The sequence below is a fragment of the Lampetra planeri genome, chromosome 21, assembly GCF_965212315.1.
Source record: "Lampetra planeri chromosome 21, kcLamPlan1.2.h2, whole genome shotgun sequence".
NCBI classification, from domain to species: domain Eukaryota; kingdom Metazoa; phylum Chordata; class Hyperoartia; order Petromyzontiformes; family Petromyzontidae; genus Lampetra; species Lampetra planeri.
In genome coordinates, this window is record NC_136127.1 from 828,256 (window position 1) to 848,378 (window position 20,123).

Consider the following 20,123-nt stretch of genomic DNA (forward strand, 5'->3'; position numbering starts at 1 on the left):
CAGATAACGGTAGAGACACGACTGCACTGTATATGATAGCTGGCACCAAACTTCCACACACCCTTCCGCACAGCCTTGTGGGAGCCTCGGTACCGATACAATTATTTTATTTTAGTTTCACTTCCGGTTTCGTCATCGGAACAGGAAAGGGTTAAACAGTGGCTGGCGAGCACTTCTGTGTTCTATATGTAATTTTTTACGCATAAAATAACTCGGTATTTATTTGAATTCCAGTTAAGCTTTGGGCAGTGTTGTGTACTAGCCTTCTTCCAAAATTGATATTTTTTATATATTATCTTTTTACTTGTTATATAATGAATAAAAACACACCAAAGCGCAGCAAACTGCAAAACACCAGGGGTTGTTAAGTAATGAACTGGAGGGAGCAAAGATACCCAAAAAGGCCAAGGAATTAAATTATTAAATAAGTGGGTCAGCTCAAGGCTGTGTGCACAGGGGAGGGAGCTGATTTAAACAACCCTGCACGTCTGAACGTGAGGGGGCCTTTGACCTGAAATTAAGAATAACACTCCCAGAGCAGAAGGTTGGGTGGCCACAGTGAGACAAATAAGAGGGTTGTATATCTCTCAACCATGCAGACTCAGCAACAACAAGGCTGCGGGGGTCACCAGAAGTTCGCGTTCGACTAGTTAAGACAAAAAGCTCAATTATTCTGTATTGCTATTAAAGTAACGTTAAAGTCGGAATTTAACAACAGGGTAGGCTAAAGTTATTGATATTCACACCCACTCCAATTAAACCAGGCCACAAGTTACGCCTACTGAACCATCACCATCATTAAGTCAATATGAAATGTTATTTCCATACTTTAATACTTTTTATACAACTCGACCCGAAGCATATGACAATCAGAACCTTCCTAAGTCAAAATTGAATCGCACCCAGACAGGAGCGAATAGTCGATATAAGGTTGAAGAGGGAAGGAAATTAAGAGCACGGCGAACTGCAAACGTAAGCAAAAAGCCGGGAACGACACCATCCCAGCGACCCACCAGCCCAGCAACAGCGAGTCGGGCTTCGACAGGCCATAAAAGTAGAAATAATAACTCAGGGGTCAGGGGACATCAGAAGAAGCAGGCAGACAAAAACCAGAACTGACTCCAAGGTTCAACCGCCCTCACCTACAAGGAGTGACGGAAATTAATGAGGCCTTGAGTTAACGGCGTCAGCTGGACAGCAACAACGGCGAGCAGAGACAGGGTGAGGCAAAGACTGCGGGGCTATGAAATGCAACTTCATGTCAGTAAAGCCCTGATAAACAAGTTAAGTTAAAGACATCACAATACATAATATCGTACATAACATCAATGTTAACGCTATTCACCGTAAACTATATTCCGCTTATATAACCATGCAGACACCAAGGAATACGAATTCCTAGGATCAAGAAACTTACCCCTTAACCTAAGATATCGGAAATAAATTAACAATAATAAGCCTATGCATGAAAAGACAAAAGTAAAACTTATGAAAAGCCAGGATAACGGGATGAATCACCACCAGGTCGAATATAAAATACATAATAAAAGAGCGATGTTAAACCCAGGGTCAGAGAGAAAGGGAGATCCCGGCCGTCTTTGTATCCCCGCAGCGCGGGATAAGAGTGTGTATACGCTCGGGGAGGCACCTCCACTTGGGTCAAGCACCACGATGGGAAACGGCAGACCTTAGGTTACATACAGAATCATAACTGTGAAATGGTAAGGGACAAATGTTAACTTAAAACTTTTTAACCATTTCTTTGTGCATCGGTGAGGGTCGGAGGGAGTGTTGCCCTCCCTCCAGGTCGTGCAACACGGACAGAGACGCCTGTGAGACGATTTGTAACGTCTGTGTTTTGGTTCATGAAGAAGGCCAGACAAGAGATAATATCGCACCCAGACAGAGAGACGACTGTGAGGCAATTTGTAACATCTGATTGTTTGCTCGTGGATTTTATGGAGGGAGTATGACAACGGAATATACCGTGGGTGATGCACACAAGGACATACGGACGTACGGACACACACATGGACACACCTACCTACGGACAGATCCTGACACAGCAAAAATCGAAAGAAACCCCGCCTTGTGGGCAGGACCCAAAGGGATTTTTCGGCATAAAAGAAAGGACCCTGAGCATTGGAAACCAGCTCGACCGGGAGGGTCGACTCAGGAGCGAGCTGCGACCAGCGGGTCGGCTCGACTCATCTTCAGCTCGACCGGGAGGGTCGACTCAGGAGCGAGCTGCGACCAGCGGGTCGGCTCGACTCATCTTCAGCTCGACCGGGAGGGTCGACTCAGGAGCGAGCTGCGACCAGCGGGTCGGCTCGACTCATCTTCAGCTCGACCGGGAGGGTCGACTCAGGAGCGAGCTGCGACCAGCGGGTCGGCTCGACTCTTCAGCTCGTCTGGGACTCAGCCGAGTTCGATCGGCTCACCGGAGCCGGCTCTCGGGGCTCGACTCAAGCGGCTCCCCATCTCCTCTGCAGGCGGGCAAGACCCGCTTGACAGCTCAACTCGGCCTGCGTGGGTCAACCTCTGCTGAGTCGGAGGTCTCTGCTGCCGCCGGAGTGGCGAGAATCGCGGTTTGGCGACGAGGCTTCGTGCTCACCCTGGTCGACGACCCAACACTGCACGCTGCGAGCGAGCTGTGGGCGCCACCTACCGACCGGGTTCCGAACTACGACAGCGTATCAACAGGCATCCACCAGTTCACCACGGTGACAGGGGAGCGACTGATACGTATGACGCGCACCGCCCCCTCACCACACGACCACCAGGCGTCTGTTTGACATAAAGAACCGACTCCGAACACTGACTATTCAAGACAACTCTTACCACTCAAAACACTCGAACCCATAAGCCATCCGTGGCTGTGAAGGCATCACAGCGAGACCGAGTGATGGCCATCCGTCGTTTATAAGAGTGTTCGTAATTTTTATCTTTAACACTTAGTGGGCTGTACTCTTAATCGCATAAATTCCCAACAGATCCATCAATACGAATTGATTCTTGGCACCTCCTTCCGCCGAGCCACGCTCCCGTGGGGAGTGGTGGCCCACCAGATCCTTATCAGGTGATCTGGTCCCCAATTAGTAAACTTGGTACAAGATAACGATCTTCGGGAAAGGAGCACCGTCGCAGGCCCTTACTCCGAGCCATTCTGTTGTCAGATAACCTGCCGATGTATCTGTTGAGATTGGTGCCTTTAAGAATAATAACTGTTTTTGATTGTGTTTTTTTATCGCCGTATAATCTTTCAAGTATCTTTCAGTCATAATCGCCGCACGTACTCGCATCCTCTACAGAATATTCAACTGTCCCGTGACCCAAGGTGCTAACAACGTGATAAGGGTTGCGTATGATCAATAAGGAGTACGGTACTGCGTGAACAATATTGAGTAATCATTCATTAACGTTAAGGTTTTTCTTAGCATAGTATTTGCATGTTTTAACGACTCTCTCTCACTAACAACCATCGCGTTATGCGGGATCCATGTGCCGTTGTCAAAGTGAAATCAGACAATCGTTGATGATACTGTATTGATGCCGTGTTGACGTTCCGGGAATGAGAGTTCGCATACTATATCATAGTTGAGGTTGAATTAGTAATAAATTGATTAATACAGAAGTGGTTGTGTGATTCTTTCCTGAAATCTATGCATAAGATCTGCTTCTGCGTTGAGATCTGAACTTGGTGACCTTAATAAACACACTAATACATACTCAGTAAATGTTAAAGCGATAACGGGGTGAACCGGGGACCTAAAATAAGCGAGAATGAGACGAACCTAGACAACGATGCCGAGTTAATCTAAGTTAATCTTGCATACTTACACCACACCTGCATAACTGCATACGATTAATTGCCTTATTCCGATCGATAACCCACCCTCGTCACCGAGGCGGGGTCTGGTTATCATAACGACTTGCATTATCATAATTACACCCACTCGCATAATTACTACGATTACCTCTCGAATTGGCATAATTAAATGTACATAATTACATAAATTAACATATTTCCGGATAATTACACATTTGGCCAAATTTCATTTGATTATTATTATTTTCACTGAATATTCATAACCCACATATACAACATAATAATTTCACCCACGCACGCATACAACATAACAAATTTTGATACCCAACATATACAACAGCAGACGGCATCTTAATGAACCAAACGAAGTGTGGCACGTGCCTTGAGGCTGAGCGTGGTGCCACCCTGCAGTAAGCAGTGCAGCACGGCGAGCTCAGCAGGGCTGATGACGGTGCTGAAGGGTGAGCGGCTGCGCGCCTCGCCCTGGAAGCTGCCTGCTGGCACAGCGTGCAGCACAAGCCCGACGGCTGCGCTCACACGGCACAGAACACGGACGCTGCGCTCACGACAATTTCAGCTGTAGTGTTGAAAATTCAACGATGCACTTATCTACGTGTGCATAATGCCGGATGGCTAGGTCTAAGAACACTGCAGTGGAACAATCACAAATGTATGCATACAGACTGTGCTGCATTTGATCTGTTGATTCCTTCCTGTGTGTTGAGCTATGAACCCAGTCACCTGAGTTCGATTCGTGGCCACTGTTAACTTCAGAACCAGCCCTTCTCTTCCCCACATCAAGTCGCACTGACCAGCATGGTGAAGTATGGTCAGAAATCCCCCATGATAATTTTGGCATACTTGGTACTGTTCATTCCGATGGCTCCAGTGTTGGAAAGTGGGCTCCCATTTGTCTTGGAAAGCAGCCAATGTGGCGCACTCAAATCTGCCTCAGGGTAATGGATTGCCCCATGTGAGGAGTTAACGTGGGGTCTGTGGCTAAAACTACTTGGCTGACCAGGACCTCCTTTCTTGCCCGAGCACCATACAGAGGTCCACGCAGCCTGTCCTTTCACAATTCCACAGATCCGACAATGCTGCTCGCAAACTTATTCGATTCTAAGAAGTCAAAATCAGAATTTGTATTTATCCTGGAGAAATCCGATGAGCTATGAAGCCCTTTTTCACAGATGTCCAATACTAATAGTGATTCCAGGCTCCATAATTTCCCAGCTCTCATCAAGAATGAAGTGTGTAGTCTCTCTGCATTGTCAAACCTACCTAACTTATTTTCAGCAATTTCTTACACATATAAGTTTATTTTCTCCAACACTGCTGTCTGACACACAACCTTGAGCTTTAGAGACATTCACCCTGTCGACATTGACAGCTGTAGTAGCTGGAAACATTTTAAAGGACTCACTGTGTTCCATCCTGGGTTTACCCAGACTAAGTTGTGTTATATCTGACACAATACACTGAGACTTGGAAGTTGACTTGTTACTAACTGGTATCTGCATCGTCAATATTAGCCTTTGTGAAGAAAACGCAAGACTTGTGTCTCTAGACAAGGATATAGATTTCCAAAAAGAAAAGGTGCCGAATGATAATTAGACTGGTCACATGTAAAAACATATCCAACCGACCTCACCCTCACTGCTACATTATAGTAGACTGAAGCACGCAGGTTAATACTGGTGAAACTTTCAAGTCATAGTCCATGTATATTATTTCCCTTTTCATAGCAATGTAGAATTTACACAACTGGCTCAGGGCTGTCAATGTGAAATAAGTGTCGCCGCAGTGCTCATTTAAACAAGAAATCACTTCAACTTTGACTTGAAAATTTCAAACCATCAACACTAACTCTTCATAAAGAGAAGTACATTTGAAAATGTCTTACAAACAGTCGTTGTTTAAGACCCGACTCCACTGTGGCTGCTCACACCTTTATGTTGTACCTGGCTGAATTGGTGATTCCTTGACGTGTGGTTCCCATTTTGATTGAAGATGCTGAGATTTCTCTGTATTCCATTTCTCCCTAAGTTCATCATCATCAAGGGTGCCAATGGTCAGAGCTGCCATATGTTCCTGGATAAAGGCCCTTATTTCTGTTGGGAAAGCATAGAAGACAGGTGTCATGTGATTCACATCAAATATTAGATTCAACATATTCAGCTGTGGTAGACATGTAGATGTGGACTATGCACAATATGAAACGTGTCTTTGAGTGGAGCTGACCCAGAAGGAGCTGAAGTTTAGGGACACGTGCAGGTGGCGCGGCTGGGATGGCCTGCACGGAAATAACAACGTCCGTGATCTCCCTGTGCTTGCTGTGTCCGCAATGGCCCTTCTCCAGCGTGGATGCCAGCATGCGCACAAGATTACCATAGTTGCAGCGTGAGAGCACAGCTTGCCTCAGCCACTTTATCTGGGAAACGGGGTCTATGCGGAGAGAACACATAGATCATCTGAATGTAATGCTGTCCACGTTAACCCTTGCATTTATTTTTAATGTTTTATATCGACAAGCATCCCATGTTAATTTACTCATTAAATTGTAGGTACAACAAATCATCCCAAGGTGAATATTTTATAGCTTTCATATATTTAAGTTATGTTTTAAATGCACATTTTTACATGTATAATATATTGCTGAATACAATGTGTCAGTGTTTTGAGTCTACTAATTTGAAAGGCACTTTATAAAACTGATTCTATTATTTTAACCACCTTTCGGCAACTGATAATGCTTTAACTCACGGTAGCGTGGCCGAGTGGTCTAAGTAATGGGCTTGAATACTGTCGCTGCCACCAATACTTTGTCATTTTGCAAATAAGACAATTCTGTACTCACCTGGTTCAACAAAATAAACTTGAAACCGGAATAAGCAACAGATATGTCAGTTCAAATTTCGTTCAAGCGAACATTCATAAATTGGGAGTTAGATAATTGAGGAATTCCTGTATGCCTGTTGATTGCTTGTGTCCAAGTGGTAAATGTAATAATTTGTAAATGTAAGTACAGTATGTGAACCACACCAAAGGGCGGGAAGGCCAAGAAGTCATCGAGTGTGAATATGGGTGGATTCCCATGGCAGTGTTTGCAAGTAGCCACGGCCCTCAAGCCCGGCAGTCTGAATGGTCTAGAAGGTGGGAGGGGAGCTGGGCCGCAGGACCACTCCGGGCGGCTCCAGTCTGCTGGTCACACATACATACAGCGCAAAAGACTGAAGAAGCAGCCACACACAAACTGTTCACTGCAAATGTCTAATAATCAAGATGACCAACGTGAATAATCAGTAACCAATAATTAATTTGGCCACTTTCTGTGGGTTTTTGTGTCATACTCCATAATCAATTATTATTACGTGAATTATATGGTTCAATGAAAATGTGGATAGTATATTATTAAGTGTTTAGCATAAGGGTTAATATAATGTAGAACTTTAACCCCAGGACTTCAGCTGGGGTTTATGGTCTTTGAGAAAAATGTACCCTCCAATATCGAGACTACGGACATAACTACAATAAAACAGCAGCCTCTATTCGCTATTAAGTGACGGTGATGTTATCACAGCACTCGTGCCAGGTTAAGTGCCCTTTGAGGCCATGTGAAGTGTTAGAAGGCACTTGCAGACACGAGGTCACAGGACAGACCCCGATGTTATGGGCTGACTGAGATGACTGACAGATCATGTGAATGACTTGGTCCAATGACAATGACAGCCTCACCAACCGCACGTGTCACAGATCCCGCACCATCAACGTCTGTCCCAGGTATGCTACCAACATCGCCAACCGTACGCGTCACACTACAGTACAATGCAGTACATAACACACAATAAATGGAATCAGAACGAGTTGCTTTTTGGTCTGTATGCTAATTTCCATACACAGAATCAGAATATTTCATTCTACTGGAGGAATCCGATGAGCTATAAAGCTCTTTTTCACTTATGTCCATTAGGGGCAGGTAAGAACGCTACAACAACAAATACAAAAACATGATAGGAGTGCAACGTACAAGAAAGGTAAACAAATCACCAAAACACATACAAACAAAACTAAACTATCCCCATCCTACCAGACAAAGCCCATTTAATTTTCAAAAGCCACCAACAAAATGGCTGATCATTTGGACATTTATAGCAGTAAAATAATCTAAATAGTCTAAACACATGTTTTTAAATGTGGAGGGAAAACCCGGAGAACCTGGAGAAAAACTCCACGCGACCACAGGGAGAACATGCAAACTCCAAATATACAGGCATCAGGGTCAGGATCGAACCCCTGACCTCCTGCATACCAGTCGAGGAGATAACATCACATGAACGTGGCGCCCCTTAAATAAATAAAATACGTTCAAATTGCATAATCAATTCCTAAACGCACTCAAGCACATTCTGAAATAACACTGGCCTTAAAATGAAATATATAAAATCTACCTTCACATCTTCATGTCTGACAGCAAAGTATAAAGGGGAGAGGGGAATCATACACACAATGCAAATAGGGCAGTGGACCTCGGGTGGCATAGATGGTGTAGTTGGTGAGGTTGGTAGCACACCTAGGGCAGGTGTAGATGGTGTGGGGTGTGTAGCGAGTGGGGTTGGTCACACACCTGGGACAGGTGTAGATGGTGTGGGGTGTGTGGCGCGTGGGGTTCGTGAGGTTGGTCACACACCTGGGACAGGTGTAGATCGTGTGGGGTGCGTAGCATGTGGGGTTGGTCACACACCTGAGGCAGGTGAAGATGGTGTGGGGTGTGTGGCGCGAGGGGTTGGTCACACACCTGAGACAGGTGAAGATGGTGTGGGGTGTGTGGCTCGAGGGGTTGGTCACACACCTGAGGCAGGTGAAGATGGTGTGGGGTGTGTGGCACGAGGGGTTGGTGACACACCTGAGGCAGGTGAAGATGGTGTGGGGTGTGTGGCGCGAGGGGTTGGTGAGGTTGGCAGAGTTGGAGGTGCTGGCGGCAGGGGGCGGCGGAGCAGTCGTGTTGAGTCGGTCATGGTTTTGGCCAACTGGAGTCAAACACAGACTCATGCATACATATGCAAACATGTGCACGCATAAATTAACCCTATTTTAAAGGAAGATGCAGAAAAAACAGGGAACTACTCTATTTCGAAGAGACATATCAAGGCTGTTGTTACGAGGCAAACACAAGGATACAGGAGGAACCACGGTAAAACACATGGGCAAATGGCCGAGTGGGTTTAGTCTGAGTCAAGAGGATGACTCCCCCGAGGATTGGGGGTTCGTACAACACGCAACATCACCTGCAACGTGTGGGGGCTTCCGCACACACCACGACACGGCTCATGACAGTGTCAAGGGCCTCGAAAAGGGGTCTGGAATAGGGCTAAGGGAAGGAGTGGGGCCAGTGAAATCTCGCGTAAAGCTGCAGAGGCAGCGGAGGGCAGGGGGTGTGTCGTGTTGTCGTACCTGTGCGTGGTTCTTGCACGGGTGAAACTGGTGTGAGATTTCCCCTTGGTGTAAGAAAGCTATTGGTTGTGCCTTAAAACTATTTGCACCCCTACCGTCTGGTTCTTATTGCGTGAATTTACCGTGGTCTATAGTTGCACCACCAATCACCCTTTGGTGCAGAGGCAGACACTGTACCGGGTGTGTCTAGAGTTATGCAGTGCCACACAATGCTCCCCTCTTCCAAATATATGTATCCCATTATATTTTTGGAAGTAATCTTTCCTTGAATACTTTATTTTTAAAATAATTTTCCAAATTTACGTGTGAAAAGGTTGCTCAATTTGCTTTGAGTGTATAGTTATATTTTTTACAAGGTTTTTAGTGGGTTAGATTCCTTAATATAAATGTGTCGTTAAATCCGCCACCACCCAACGCAGTCAATTAGTATGGTTTGTCATGGAAACAAAAACTTCCAATTCGTTAGTAGTTCACCACACCAGTGTGTTGGAGAGTAAACCCACAACATGTACAATTGGAGTTCGATGTTTTGTCGGTAATTACAATACATTTATATTGACGCGATCTAACCCAAAAAACCTCTATTATGGATAATATTGGTTGCGAAAGCCTAATTTTTTTCCATACCAATTATTCGGTTCTCGCTTTTTCCGAACCAATAGAGCACTTGTGATCCATAACCTTGACACAGGGGTACAAAGTAGGATTATTCTTCCATGGGCCAGAGCAAAAATTGATGCCACCTAGGAGTACAAAATAATTTCTCAGGCTAATAATTCTACGTAACTATGCATTATTTGATAACCCACTCATTTCAATTAAACATCACATAATTACTGTTATCACATATATAAATTGTAACCACTAAAGTTACGTCACCTCAGGTGGTGCCGACAAGTGGTGGTGAGATGTTAACTCCCTCGCCTGGTGTGCAGGAGGTCGTGTGTTTGCATGTTCTTCCCGTGGTCGTGTGGATTTTTCTCCGGTTCTTCTGGTTTCCCCTCCCCCCCCCCCCCAAATGTGATTAGAGTATTTAGCTGCTATAAATTTCCACATGAGCCACTTCATTGAACTATCATTTGTGGCCAGGTTGCTTCTGAAAAAGAGCGGTGGGCCTTGCCTGGTAAATTTTTTTCTTTTTTGTCTGGGCTCACGAACTAGCTACAGTATTTGGGTGAAAGCGTGGCATAATGGTGACACTTGTGACTTATAGCATCAACTGTCTGGGTTCGACTCCTAACTAGGGTGGCTTTCTGTGTGAAGTGTGTTCCCCCCCCTGTTCTGCATGAGGGTTTCATCGTGGTTTGCCGGTTTCCTCCCACAGCTATAAAAAAACACATGCGATGTAACCGATATCGGTCCAATATAACATTGCTAAACAATTACCTGCAAATTACTCAATTGGGAGTACGGTGCACACAGTAGCATCAACGTCACCCCCTCCTCCAACAACTTGGCAGGACCCTCCTACCAAAGAGCCTTGAGAGTCGGTGAGGATTACCTGAGCAAACGTAAAAGTAAAAGTGTAACAAGAAAGTTGGGCGCTGAACGCAATTATCTGTCTCAAACAGTGACTGCGGTTAAGGACATTATCAGCTCAGGGGGTGCGGCAATGGGTCAGGTGGGGGCCCAATGTTGTGATTTGTCTCGCACGGTTGTTAAACGTTACTGCTCTAATTAAATGAAGACAAAACGTGGAACGTAAATGAAAGAATTTTGATACAAAAATAAATGTAAACCGCGTTTTCAAGAACGTTACATTGTTGTTGTTATAAACGTATGTCATGGTGGTAGTCAAAGGGGGCCCATAATAGAGGTTGTTGGGTTTGATTGCATAAATATAAACGTGTCGTAAACAAAACGTGCCAATTCGTTACTAGTTCAGCACGCCGGTGTGTTGGAGAGTAAACCCACAACATTTACAATTTTGAGTACGAGTAAGGTTTATATACTGGTAGGAACCTCCTGGTTACACCAGCCCACAGGGGATTGTGTCCGTCCGTCCGTCGTGAATCCAAAAATGGGAGGGGTGGGGCTGGGTGGAGAGGGGAGGGTGGGGAGGGGCTGGGTGGGGAGGGGCTGGGTGGGGAGGGTGGGGCTGGGTGGGGGATGGGAGGAGTTGGGCTGGGTGGGGAGGGGCTGGTCACCCCGTGGTGCCCTTATAAAACTCAACGTTTAACCTACTCACGCCGGATTGTGCCCACCCTCACAGTCGGGCATATTTGCGGAATACACCACGCCGCCGTTGACCCTGGCCATTGACCGATCAACCCAACGTTCCTACCAGCTCCCTCCGCAGGAATGTGTTTTAAACAGAAATGAACATGGAAAGGAAAAAAACATTAGGAGTCAATTAATTGGGGGTCAGAAGACATCTGGACCAGCCTGTACATACCACTGCATCGGATTTCGCGGTGTCCGAAGTTTCGCTCCACGTGCCGGGAGCTCCCTGAGAAGGAAGTGCGAGGCCGTGGAACCCGGGCGCTGCTGCTGCTGCTGCGGAGTGGGGGTCGTGAAGAGTGGCCGTGTGTGCGTGGTGTGTGTGCGTGGTGTGAGTGCGTAGTGTGTGTGCGTGGTGTGAGTTCGTGGTGCGAGTGCGTGGTGCGTGTGCGAGTTGCGTGTGCGTGGTGTGAGTGCGTGGTGTGTGTGCGTGGTGTGAGTGCGTGGTGTGTGTGCGAGGTGTGCGTAATGTGAGTGCGTGGTGTGAGTGCGTGGCGTGTGTGCGAGGTGTAACACTTGGAGCGTTTGCTATACGGGGTGGGGGGGGGTCTTTTAGACTGCAGCGTGCAGGTGGGGCTGAAGAGTGTGCGCAGCGGTACGTGTGGTGTGGGGAGGGTTGTGTGGTCGGGGTAAATGTGTATCGTGTTTGTACACTGCTAGAGCGATGTATGCGGTGTGTCGTGTGCTGGTGGGGTAGAATGTCGGCGATTGTAGACGTAGAGTGGCCTAGCGGCGTTACTCTACACTGGTGTTGTAGTGGACTGGTCCTATGGAGGTGTATCGTGTATGCCGTCAAGCGTTGTGTAATAGAGGCGTTCACTATCGTGTCGAGTATGTATGTTGAACTTATTTCGCACCGTACGTAGCCATCCGCGCTAATCTCAGGTGATGCTACAGCGTGGTAAGTGTAAGTGCATCGGTGTTACTGTGTACGCGTCCTTACAGCTTTGTATCGTGTGTACACCATCGCAGTGTACGGGACAGTGTCTTGGCCAATGTATGTAGTAGTGGGTGTCGTTATAGTTCGTATAAGTTAGTATAAGTTCGTATACGTTGGTATAAGCAGTCGAAGGGTGGCAACAGCGTGTGGAGCCGGAGTGGAGTTGACGCGGCGCCTTGGAGACGGTGACGTCACGCAGCCGCTTTCCTCCCTCCATCCGCACTGCTCAGACAAAGACCCCCCCCCACCACCGCCACCACCACCCCCACACATTGCTCTAACCACTGTTCCACTCTTCCCTGCCACCCCAAGACCACTCTGGGCCTTTCTGCGACTGGCAAAGGGAGTGGTGGATACAGGGTTTTGTGCGTTCGTGCATAACTGGGGAGATTTTCCCCAAAATTATATGAAGACGGCCAAATGTGTCGGAATGATGGCCAAAGTGGCTGCAGGAATTTGACGCACTGAAGTTTTTTTACCCTAAAATGTGTGTATCCTATGCTCCAACATCATAAACGGTCCCCATGAACCGAAAAATATTAACACCATGACCACTGATAGTTGCATATTATTTTCTTGGTATTCATCAAAGTTTTATTCTGTACATTCGAGTCCGATTTGTATAAAATGTATTTGTGTGTTGCGACGCTGTGCCATTGGAAGGTTGGGGATGCAGAAGGTGACGATGATGTCGTGGAGGATGGTGAGTAATTAGGTGCGCTGCGGCTAAAGGAGATGACGCTGCGTATAAATAATATATTTCAACTTGTAACGCGCACACAGTATTCACTCACTCTCATAGGGACGGAACGATTCGGAGACACGGGGAACAGCCGCGTGATGAGCGGGCACCACCAATTTCCCAAACTAGGTCTTCTATAAATGAAAGCAAAGGCGTAGCTAGGATATTTTGCTTCCGGGGACGAACTATAAAATTGGCGCCCCCCCCCCCCCCCGTTGAATCACATTTTGCTATTACATCGAATAAGGAATAACAATAAAAAATTTAATGAAACATTGTATTTAAAGAAGCAAATTTATAGAAATTATATTACATGGCTCACTCAGTCACTCTCGTAGACTGGTTGACATAGTCTACAATAGATACATTTCTCTTGATTTCACTGTCGCAAACTGGTCAATCACGTAATCAAAATCTGTTTTTTCTAATGTTTCTCTTTCAACGCTAAGAAGAGCAAGATCGCTGAGACGATCTTGTCCCATTGAAGCACGCAAATACGACAAAATAAGTTTCAATTTGCTGAACGACCGCTCACAGCTTGCAATTGAAACTGCTATTGTTAATAACATTTGCAGTGAAATTCGGAAATATGTCGTCTCCATAAAACACAATAAAACCAAGCAGATCCAAAGGAGTTTCTGGTAGAACTTCATTCCGGTTACTGAGCAGCATTTTGCAATCTCCAATTTCTGTGAAAAGTTCATGGCCATTAATGTCGGTGTCATAGAAATTTCCAAAATCTGTGCAATTTCGACGAATTGCATCGACATCTGTGTCGGATAGAAGAGTTTTGACGTCCAGCAGAAATACAAATTTTGTGTTCAGGTCTTTTAGTCGTAAAAACCGTGTTGACATCTGTTGAAGTCGATAAAATACGCTCTTCATAACGCGCACAATTTCTTCTTCTGCTGAAACTCCTGCATCTCTTGCCAGTTCTCCTGGCATCTTCCGACGTCGCCTAATTCTTCTGTCCACATCGATCCCCCAGGCTGTGCATCTTGTTTTAGCGTTTTCTACAGTAATTTGGCTCAAATCATCACGAAGCTTGACAAATTCATGCTCCAAAGATTCAAGATCAGTTGCTGCTTCCTTGAAATTCATAGTAGGATCCTGTAAGCGCTTCTGAACACGATAAATTTTTCCAAGAATGACATTCCAGAAATGTAACTGTTCTGCATCACTTCTGGTTTCAGGCGTCATAGTTACGTCCTCCGATAATTTGTCTAGCAGCCCTACTAGTTCATCCAGTCCTTCATAGATAGCTTTAACAGCTTCTGATCGTGCACTCAAGCGTGTTTCAGACTCACGCTTTACTGTGATGGGCACAGCTTTTTTTTACTCTTCCCAACGAACTGTTGAACGAGAGAAAAACAAATATATACTTTCAACTGTTCCAAAAAATGACGACAAGTGGATCCTGTTTAGCTGAGTGTACTCCTGCCAAGTTTAAGCTGTGGTTGTCAGTTGACAAACAATGCTCTGTGATTTTTGTCACATTCGTTGTTGAAGGCCGGATATATGCCCAGTCATCACAGCAGCATTGTCATAACATTGTGCCCGACAGTCGGCTAGAGGTATGTTGTCAGATTTCAGTCTCTCGACGATGACTCTTTCTAGGCTTGCTGCATCGTTTGCATGTATCTCGATATAACCTAAAAATGATTCTTTGATAGTTACTTTTTTAGTTTGAAAATCCACATCCACAAATCTTATGACCTGAGAAAGCTGTTCCCGATGTCCTCGATCAGGAGTTGAGTCAAGTAAGATACCGTAGTACCTGTTTTTCCTGATATCACTCAACAATTGGTTATTTACAGTCGACGCAAGTATGTGGATAAATTCATTCTGGATTTCCGGTGACAAATAAGAAACTGATCCCGGATTTTCTCCTGCGTGCTGTACGTGTTTTGCTAACAATGGGTCATACTGAGCAACGAGTTTGATCAGCGCGAGAAAGTTTCCAACATTTTTATCCTCATCCGCATTCAAATTTTCCTCATGGCCACGTGGTGCCAAATTTTGTGAAACCAGAAACTGAATATAGGTGAGTATTCTTTGCAATATATCTCGCCAACGTTGTTTTTCCAAATGAATCTGAGCTTGAACCACTGCGTTAATTCCAGTACCATCAATTACACTGGTCAATAAAAAAAAACATTTTTTCTGGCCTGGACTTTTGCAGCTTTTTTAGACTAATTTCAGGGTGCTGATTCCAAATCTGATCTCAGATTTGCTCTATCACATCATTTTTATGCTATCGGCATACCCCATTTTCATTGATTTTACCAGAAATTAACTTTGTCACTTATGATTGCAAGTTGTTGCGAGTCAGTGACTGCTTTAGTGTTAAAATATGGTGCTGTATTTTTAGGATAGTGCGTTTATAATATAATTTTATGTAGATATCCACATTTATTTAATATTTTTCTTCTGCAGTTTTTTATTGAAAATGCAATATTTGATATCTCAAAAAACCTGACGTGATATACAAAAACTGATGCCAGATTTGCAATCAGCACCCCAACATTACCTTAAAACCGTTGGAATACCTTATGCCAGAAAAAGTGTGACCAGTGTTATTCTTCGTTTGGCTTACTTCAATGTAGTAAAAGCTGTATGCGGTGGCTAGGATTGTTTTCATGAGAATTTAGTTTTTTCTGGCTTTCTCCACTTGTTGAAACCGTTTGTTAACTCAAACGAAGCTCGTGAGTTTGAACTCGATGATGTAAATAATAGACAACAGAAACAGTAAGCAGCATTATTGATTGGTGAATATAATAGCCACGAACGATTCACTTCCCCTCCGTTCGCTAGTCGACGTTTAAACCATGCTGGTGTAATTGAACGTTCTCTGGATACTGATGATAGATTGTCTCTGTGCTGAAAAGGCAAGGATCCGAGAGTAATCATTTCATTGCGAAGAGGCTGTGATATTTTCGATAGCTTTGTCGTTTTATCAAATTCTAAGTAGCCAACATCGTGAAACCTGAAACCTCAGAAGATTCTTCTATCTCATATTCCCCGTTACTGTTAACAAGTTCATCATCATGTCGTAGTTTCCGCCACCAAAAAACAGGCCAGTGACTAGGGCTGAAAGACTGTGCCTGTCTGTTGTTTGGGACGTTCTTCCATGTAGGTTCTTAATAGGTGCGCGTACCAAAATGTAATTACATGACATGTAGGCTGTGTGTGGCGGGATATATAAACTTTTAGGTTGAGGTGTAGATTTGTGCAGTAGTTTCAGGCTGCCGCGCCCGCCGCAATAAGTTCTAATGTAACGTTGTCAGCCTCATTTTGGCGCCCCTTTACCTTGGCGCCCAGGGACATATGTACCCCCCTGCCCCCTCCTAGCTACGCCTCTGATTATGAAAGTGTTATCGGTGAATTCACGAGTGTTTACATGTGGGAAGAAACCGGAGCACATGGAGAAAACACACGCGTACAACGGGGCAACACTTTATCCCAAACAGACTGAGCAGGTGAACTTCACATTGTTGCTGTACTGCCTTCTCCTGGCGAGCCAGGGTATGACTTCCTCCTCGACTGCGACTGTTGGACTCGTGGTTCGCAGAGTTATGTGGAGGCGTGGGGTAAGGTAGAGCCCCGCAGGCCAACAAAGCAAGAGAGAAAGGTCACGGGTGGGCCAAGTGAGGCAGAATGTCGCCGAGTACCTGAGTAATATAACAAACTAGCTTATATACCCGGCGTTGCCCGGGCCAAAAACACATTTCAAAACTACTCTTAAAAATCTAACAGCAGTGCGGACTGACTGTGGTGGTACCTGCTATGATTACAGCAGTGCCTACCGACTGTGGTGGTACCTGCTATCACAACAGTAGTACATGCTGACTCTATAGCAGGATTTATCGACTCTATAGCACAAAGTACTCACCTGACAGTGGCGTGGTTAGGCCTAGTCCAGTGCAGAGCCTCTGGACTCGCCTAGATTGTCCAGCCAGCCGAGGTGGCACCTTGGCAGGCTGGGGCTGGGCTGCTACCCCTGACACCCCCCCCAGCCACGATCTCCCCGGCTGCTCTGCAGTAATATCTACGGCCTATAGTGGTAGCATCTAGCGACTGTATATATTAGTAACTGCACGCATCGGGGTGGGGGGGACATCACACAGTGAAGATTTAAGCTCAGCGTTTAATGTATTTTTAAAGTATTTTTAACGCAAAAGAAAATGTCCCCCTCACTCCCACCGATGGCGTGCGACTTGGCATGGGCCGTCCCCCCACCAAAGGCGCGTCAGTTGGTATGGTCGTGCACGCGTCATAAATAAATAAAGAGATAGCGCAAAAAAATCGCACTAAATCGCTAATTAAATTTATTAAAAGTTGACGGATATGAAAAAGGAATAGCAGTTGCTCACGGCGGGGCTTACAGCGTGGTACTTGGCTATTTTTAAATCCTTTATATTAAGTTCGCTTGCTTGCTTAGGACCGTGCAAATCTTTTGGTCGTTTTTAACCCACTTCCCGTGATCCAATCGAGCTGACATTTTCCACACAGACTCGTTGTGCGTGACAATTAATGTTCGTGAAATTTTTTTTCAAAATTTTTACACTTTTTAGGACAAAAATATATTTAATTACCAATTGCTTAATGGTGCAATGCAATCATCTGACCCATAGGTGGCAGCCATCTCAAGCCAGAGGACAGAGGACTCTAGCCGCCACGCATATAAAGGATTTATAGTGAAAAACTTTGTTTTTACTGGTTATACTTATTAAATCCTTTATATTAAGTTCACTTGCTTGCTTGCTTGCGCGCTTACGACCGTGCAAATCTTTCGGTCGTTTTTTAACCCACTTCCCGTGATACAATCGAGCTGACATTTTGCACACAGACTCGTTGTGCGTGACAATTTATTTTCGTGAAAATGTTTTTCCAAAATTTTACACTTTTTAGGAAAAAAAAAATTTTACTAACACAATCATATATTTTTCCTAAACAGAAAATTATTCAAGAAAACAACAAAAATGTACAATATAAACAATCATGCAAAAACTGAAAACCTTATAATCCTTATATACGACTTTCCTTATATTTAATTTAAATACCAATGTGATAAAAATGAAACTTTTACTCAAAAAAAACAGAAATGAATAATAAATAGAAAACCGATGCCACGCATATAAAGGATCTATAGTGAAAAACTTTGTTTTTACGGGTTATTTTTTTTATTTAATGTAAACCCCACCGTTGGAGAGCCAAATCCTTCACAAGTGCGCGAACACACAAAGCCACAAACCGACATACAGATAATTTTTTTACTATTTTTATATATCGATTTAAAGCTTTCGTGACTGCAGGGATTCATCTTCTTGGTTCGAAACGTCGTGAGAATTATTTATTATGTTTGATTTTTATTATTTTATTATTTCCCTTTTCCTTCACACATATGGCTCTCCACATAAAATAATGCAAAAATGTTTTATACAACCCATCAGCCAAACGACCTTCTTGTAAGTGCAAATTACGCAGAAAAGGTTTGGTGGACTGGTTCTGGCTCCAGTCACCATGAGGAGTGGACAGTTCTCCACTCAGGAAGGAAACTGCCACCAACCCATGACACCTGAGCCGGTTCCCCGACCTGCCTGCGGGCCCTCGATACTTCACGTGGCCTTAAAGTGCACAGAGCATGGCACAAGCGCCGTAGTGGCATCACTGCCACTTAGTGGTAAACAGCGGTTGCTACATGTGAGTCCCGAACTTTTCCCGGCGTCACTTGCTCTCATGTTATATTTGCACTGTTTTGTTTGCATTGTGGGTGATGCACCATGCCATTTAGGATTAGGGATTCCCCACTGACACTCGACAAATGTAGTTGCGGTTTTGCCATGCTTGATCTCCGTATTTTATCCGGGGTGAGCACCAGATAGACCGTGTGAGTGTTTGAGATGGAATAAAAGGGGGTGACTGACACCTCCATCACATAGTTGAGTTTAATGTGTGTATATTGCAGTGTGCGTACAGGATGTCACAGGCAATCCGTTATTGATTACAAGCAGACGTCACTTAGCGCGACCCTGTAGAACACTGATTCGCGATAGCGCTCTTTGTCTTGGAGATTTTTTTTACAAAAAAAGAAAATCTAAAAAGCAAAAAAGCACCTACGAGTGAGAAAATGTACCCGCCGCCGTCCTTGTTTACATTCGCTCAGCCAATGAGAGCGTCGTCCACTGGTCCAACCCATACCACACCCCCACGATTTGATTAATTATCACGATTTGTGGTCACGATGAGATAAAAAAAATATTTACAGTGTATGTTTTATTATAGGATCGGGGATAATAGGAGTTTTCACGGATCCTACAGTTGTCACAGATAATAGGAGTTGTGGAAAAAAGGGCAGCGGAAAATACGAGTTCTGGACAGTGCTTTGTTTCTACTTGCATTAATATACCGTTCTACGAACTTGTGTAGAGTCTCCTAAAATATTCTTGATTTTTAAATGACTATATTAATTGCAGAGGATAGTGACACTTGCAAATTGTATACAAAATATATGGTCATGTTGCAAATTCATATATATACTAGCTTATATAACCGGCGTTGCCCGGGCCAACAAAACCCACACCACACCCCCACGACAGATTAATCTCGACAGAAATCAATATCAATGCCCGAAACAAAAGGTATAAATGTTGCCATTATTTTTCCGGATGAACCTGCGTTTGCATTACAGTCACCGCGGACCACCTGAGGACCGTCACAGACCACCGGTGGTCCGGGAAGCACACGAAGAGAACCACTGCCGTATCGCAATAGGAACCGTTATATATATGTGTGGTGTTCTGAGAAGTGCCCGTATGGCATACCATCGTATACCGGCACATTTTGACCACTGCACACCACAGTACAGTAGTGAAATGCCCTGTCATAGACAAGAGCTCCGCAATTTACTTTCTAAACTTCACTCTTGAGGTTTTTGACTA

General features: G+C 44.7%; 1 long non-coding RNA gene across 2 annotated transcripts; it reads right to left on the reverse strand.

The window, feature by feature from the left end:
• Positions 1 to 3,227: 3,227 nt before the first annotated feature.
• LOC144724499 (uncharacterized) lies at positions 3,228 to 8,847 on the reverse strand. Of its 2 annotated transcripts, none has more exons than XR_013586509.1 (5): positions 8,733 to 8,847; positions 6,872 to 7,027; positions 6,071 to 6,274; positions 5,791 to 5,940; positions 3,228 to 4,356 (listed from the first exon to the last, which is right to left on the reverse strand). It is a non-coding gene; the product is annotated as an uncharacterized LOC144724499 (long non-coding RNA). The 2 variants fall into 2 exon arrangements; XR_013586510.1 differs by lacking the exon at positions 8,733 to 8,847 and adding an exon at positions 8,571 to 8,617.
• Between the last annotated feature and the right edge of the window lie 11,276 nt (positions 8,848 to 20,123).